Raw genomic sequence first — 6,417 nt, 5'->3', positions numbered from 1 at the left:
CTCCGTTTAAGGAGTTTGTTGTTTGTTAATAGGATCGTTTCTGATTACCAGTGCGGGCCAGCAATGCCATGTGTAACTATATTAAATGCAGTAATATATTACAGTAACATACCAGGTATAGAAGGAAAACAGTCAAACCAGGCTTTTTTCTTCTGCCTGACTCGTGCTACAACCAGCCCATTTCAGTTTCTGTGCAGGGAGGATGAAAATGGATATTACATTTATTTTTATTGCAAAATGGATCCAGTGCATCACAAAGATTAGTGTCTGAAAAAGAATAATTTATACAGTATCACGAGCCTCTGTGAGCTTTAAATAAAGTGGCAGAACTGTATGTGGTTATTAGCAGTTATATGATAATAAAAACGTCCAAGCAGAGAACAGCAGCTGTCTGTGCACAGCAGCCAGTGATACAAGGAAAGAATTTTCTTAACTTCCCACTGCAGGTGCTGAATGTGCAACAGTGCATGAATGCTTAGTTGAGCATGTGGAATATTACATTAAAAAAAATAAAATCATTAGAAATTAGAGCAGTCCCATTTTAAGGCAATTTGTTATCCACTGGATGGCAGCATATTTCACGTAAGGACAAACAAGAATACTCAACCAGAATTCCCTCAATGAATTTTTCCAGGTAAAGGCTCTTTCAGCTGTCTCAAGTGGTATAGCTGTATGTGGGAGCCATCGTTAGTATAATGTAGTTATACATAATGTAGTTACCCTGATGTAGCCCACTGGTCCCATTTATGAAATCTCATGATGAGGATTTCTGCTGTTGTTGTTTTGGTGTTTTAAAGCCAGATTTTAACCACAGAGGTGTGAATCTGATAAGATAAGATACAGTGGACAGTTTTCCCCACTGACTTCTATAAGACTGGAAGACAACCACAGGATTCGCCCCTTTATTAGAAAGAATGCACATTCAGAGCACTTTTCATACTTGATCCATGTCTCGTGCTCCTCCTGGTCCATTTTGGGAGCTTGGTTTGTTATTGGAATTCACTGATTTAACCACTAACCCTTCAAGATCCACCAGGTCACCAGTAAACCACTCGGGCAGGTTTAGGGTTAGGTTAAAGTAAAACAAGCATCGTTTCAGAAAATAGAAGATGTTACCCTTTAAACAAAATTAATTTGCATTTCAGTATCTGTGTGGAAAGAGGTTAATATCTGACTATACAGCTACTCTGTCCAATTAAGCATTTGTTAACTCTATTCTATTATAGCACTGTTGATACGCTGCTCAGTCCAAAGGGATCAGCTGTTTTCTTCAGGTGGTTTCAAGTCTAATTAGAAAGAAACAACAACCTTCCCCAGATCTTTGCTCAGCTTTCTGCCTTTGAGGTGGTTATTTACTACAGTCAGTATATATCACAGATACAAACACAGAGGCCTAAAGCTGGCTCTGCAACAACAAATAGAACAGAAGCCACATTAGTCAAATCAATATGGATCGATGCAGCGGACCGCCTACAAGCATTCGCTAATAGTTCAATCTGTGTTGGGATCAATAGGGAAGCAAAAGCAGGAAAACTGTGTAAAGATAAGAAATTTTGTTTGCTGGCAGGGAAGCAAAGTAAACCAAAAGTAGAGGCAAACTCCAAGAAAGTCCACACAAAAAAATAAATCCACAAAGGGCTTAAGGAAAACAAGTAAAGCAAAGAGCCAGGGAAGAATGGAACAGGATAGCCAGCATAACCAACAAGGAGAAGAAATGACATGTTTGAACATGTGATGACGGACTGGAAATGTACAAATGGGGACAGAATCATTAGTCCCCAAATGAAAATTTCAAATTTTTAAAGTATTTAAAATTTCCCAAAAGCTTTGTTTCACAGCACTGCCAGCTGCCAGTACTCCGGTTTTAATATAAAGCTGTAACAGGGACAAAGCAGAGAGAGTAACCATTAAAAAAGACACTCAAACTTCAAGAATTAAGAATTACAGCAACAAACAGTAACTATCAGGAAGGCCATGGCAAATACAGATGAGGACAAACGTATTAGCTACATTTACCAAATTTAAAGTTTTTTTTACTAAATCTTTCCAACTGTATTTTTTAAACAGAGCAGAAGATTTTCAATAGTTTTCTTAAAAAAATAAAAATATTTTCTATTTGCAAACGATAACAGAACCATTTTAGAAAAAACAAAGATTACCAGGGTCAATATTTCAAGCCCTCAGAAACTCAGTTTTGCATTTATAGTTTGTATAGTTTTATATATTTTATATCTGTATTTTATAAAGTGCCTATCTAATTAAACCTTTCTGTTTTTTTCTACAAAGAGAGCAAAGTGAACCTGAGCCAAATTCCTTGTTTGTGTGCAAATATTGGCCAAATGAAAACGATTGTGATCCTGGCCTCTGTATTGAGCCACAAAATCACTGCTGTGCAATGCTGTGGTTTAACTCTGTAATGCTCAAAGTTTGTAAAATCACTGGTGGCCTGCAGGCCAAGTAAATACAGGATCTGTTTTTGTGTGTCTTTATACACATTTGCATGTATAAAGAGTGGCAGCTTTAAGTTTTGTGAGAAATATTAATGTAAAATCTGCAGGGCATCAAATGTGAGATGTAGTGCTTAACATTTAAGTGCTATATCTAAAAGTGTATATTTTATAAGGTTATAAACACCAACATTTAACTGAATAGTCCAGTTTCAGCCACAGTGGATAAAATGTGTAACATAACCAAAACAGAGCTGATTCAAATGGTAAAATAAGTGAATCTGTGTTTAGTCAGCAGAACATCAGCTTAATGAATGAAGATGCAACATAGCCAACGTCCATCCCAGGAGTACAAACACTCAACAGTGTGTCCTTTACTTTATTAAACTCTTGAGTTCTGACAGGGAATCATAATCAGAAGATTTTATTGTTATTTTGTAAACCAGGGACTTGGAAGAAACCAAACACCAGCACAGGGATGAAAATAATCCATTGTAGTAGGAAATTATGGGAGCTTGATGACTGCACCATTCTTGTATAAATGTTGTCTCCAAGGATCCATCATTAGATACAGCATATAAAATGGTACACACCCAGTGTAATATCACTTTGAAATGCATTTTTAGCAGAACAACTACAAAGACACCAGTGAGTGACTTAATCAAGACATCGTAGTCTCCAAGAAGACAGTCGGTGCTTGCAGAGGCTAAGCCTACGCTTGAAGCCACTGAGGTGTTCGATGGGTTGATGCGATGCCACTGTTATGAATGAAACCTATAGTAGCTATTGATGAATTCCAATAACTCCAGCTGTACTTATCTTGTCCAATTTGCATCCAGTAAACAAAAGAAAAAAAGGCTCCTACAGTGTTTCTGGATCTTTGGATTTCATCGAGGTGGAAAGAATCACGACGAAAGAAGAATACGTGAAAATTCTGAAAGAAAACCTCGAGCAGGTTTCAGTCTGTCAGTCTGAGTCACTGCATGAAGGAACAAAACATACATCATTCCTGCTGAAGAACTATGTCCAGAAGACCAGAGTGAATTTACTGACTTGAATAACACTGAAAATCTGTGGGGTGAACTGAAGACCATCAAATCTGGAGGACCTTGAGCGATTCACCAAAGAAGAATATGCTGGGACTGCACATGGGGAGGTGTTGTTGTTGTTGTTGTTGATGTTGTTGTTGTTGTTGTTGAAAACTGCAACAATGACTGCAGGGTATTATCTAGCAAAAAACCCACAACTGACTATTAGCATCAGGGGGAGTAATCATTTTGCAGCACTTCCAGCTGCCAGTGCGGATAAACAGAACAAGTTATTTTTTTAACACAGCAAACATCGTGGTTTTATTTTTTTTTAATTGTTGTTACTATTTTATTCTATAAAATATGTAAAAATAATCATTATTAATAATAACTATCTTTTACAACATCCATCCATCCATCCATCCTCATCCGCTTTATCCGAAGTCGGGTCGCGGGGGCAGCAGCCTAAGCAGAGAAGCCCAGACCTCCCTCTCCCCAGCCACCTCCTCCAGCTCATCCGGGGGAACACCAAGGCGTTCCCAGGCCAGCCGAGAGATATAATCTCTCCAGCGCGCCCTGGGTCTGCCCTGGGCCTCCTCCCGGTGGGACATGCCCGGAACACCTCACCCAGGAGGCGCCCAGGAGGCATCCTTGTCAGATGCCCGAACCACCTCAACTGGCTCCTTTCGATGTGGAGGAGCCCAGTTCCAGAGCCCAAGCCATGCGTAGAGGTGAGCCCGACTATATCTAGCCGGTACTTCTCAACCTCACGCACTAACTCAGGCTCCTTCCCCACCAGAGAGGTGACATTCCATGTCCCTATTGCCAGTCTTGGCAGCCGGGGATCGGTCCGCCAGGGCCTCCGCTCCTGGCCGCCGCCCGACACACATTGCACCCGACCCCTATGGCGCCTCCTGCGGGTGGTGGGCCTGCGGGAGGATGGGCCCATGTCTCCTCTTCGGGCTGTGCCCGGCCGGGCCCCATGGACTAAGGCCCGGCCACCAGACGTCCACATCGAACATTATTTTGCAAAAGCTACCAGCTTCTTTGTATACTGTGAGTGTGTTTGACGTCTCCCTGGCCAACAGAAACTTCAAATATCTACAGTAGCATTCAGATAAACCTCAGTGTCACTGTTCCTATGACAAATGATTTCAGCTTCTCCATTCATGTGTATGGGGTTCATTCAGTTGCAGGTGATCTTACTGTGATTTACAGATATCTGCAACTAAAATTCTAACTGGAAACACTTCCAGCTGGTGCAGTTTGACCTCTTGGTGACTTTTGTTTGTTCCTCTGCTTCAGTTTCATGTCTATCACCTGACAAAGCTCAGCTCACCCTCCAGCCTCCAACAGACCAGCTCTACCATTTCCCAGCCACAATTCAGTCCCTGCCAGCTGCTCCTCTACATCTGTGTACAATAGATCAGATACAGTATGTACAGTCCCTGACAAAGATACTTTATAATGGGATGAACATAAATATAAGATATACAATAAATAATAGTTCTAGAAATAATTAGCTTGAAGTTGAACATGATTGTTTAATTCTTCAAAAGTCTTGATCCAGTGTGTTCAATTCTAAAAAGATTAGAATTCAATATTTGGTACGACTACCTTTATTCTTAAACACAGCCCGAACTCTTAGTCAAGCTTTCTTATAATTCATCTAAGCAGTCTTCAGTAAGTCTCGGGCTGGATCTGTGACCCAGCATTTTGTGTTCATTTTGTATTGTTGACTTCTTATATTATTTAATATTTAATATTATTAAAGATATGTTTAGTTCTTGTTGTTGCTATTATTAGTTAGGATTTGAGTTTCCTTGTATTTTGACATGTATTTGTTGTATTTGTATTTTAAAGCTCCTAAGTTGCTCAGTCTTTACTCCTTTGTTCATTAGGTCCTTTGTGTTTTAGTCTCCCTTGTTGGTTAATGTTGTCAAGTTGGTGTCATGTGTGCGTCCCGTCATGTTTCCTGTTTATTTTGAAAATCTTGTTTCCATGTTCTGTGTGCTTACACTTCCCCTGTGTTGTTACTGGTCTATTGTGTCAGCTGTTTCCTCTTCCCCTAATCTCCCCTGTGTGTATTTAGTCTGTGTGTTCTTTCAGTCAGTTATCATAGTATGATAGTTGTTGTCTTAGTCAAGTCATAGTTTCTCAGTTTACTCTTAGTTTAGTTTTCCTAGTATATGTTTTGGTTTTCCCATCAGCCCCAAAATAAATGCTCGTCTTTGGTTCAAGTTTAATTCTGCCGCCTTGTCTGCCTCAAACTATGACGGAGCCACCAGCTGTAGACAACCTCTCCAATGACCTCCTCAGTAAATACTGATTTAAATAACAATCTGAACAAAAAGATTTTCTCAAATTTGAATTTCCTCACTCCATAAGACCTGTTGCCACTGATTCTTTAGTCCAGTTCTTGTGAAATTTTGAGCTGTTTTTCCTTCCTTAAGAACGGCCTTTTGACAGTCACGTCAGTATTGAGACCATTTCTGGTAGGGCTGCAGTGAAGAGCAGATGGATCGTGTCAGAGGCCATATGTTTCTTAAAGACATGACTTTAAGATAATATTTGCCATGATCTCTGGTGGTGGAAATGTGAACTCAAACGCAGATGAGGAGAGTGGATAAAACAAAAACTGACTGTTATTTGATGTTTCATAAGAGTTTAACAGACGACAACGTCCACAAATCAAAACTGAAGGTGGTACAGGGACAAGCTCGGGCAGACAAACAGAGGACACAAGAAACAACACATGCAAACTAATGCTTTCAATACAAAAGGGATTCATTGTTGGAACACAATATAGCTGAAGAAAAACAGAATTCCCAGAAAATCCAAGTAATCAGAGCGGAGAAGCCAAACACAAGACAAGCTGCTAGCAAAATAAAACAGGAAGCAGCTAAACACCCAACATGTTCTCACTCCCAAAGCGTAACATT

This window comes from Oreochromis aureus, linkage group 1, assembly GCF_013358895.1.
Source record: "Oreochromis aureus strain Israel breed Guangdong linkage group 1, ZZ_aureus, whole genome shotgun sequence".
Lineage (NCBI taxonomy): Eukaryota > Metazoa > Chordata > Actinopteri > Cichliformes > Cichlidae > Oreochromis > Oreochromis aureus.
This window is presented reverse-complemented; position numbering follows the sequence as displayed.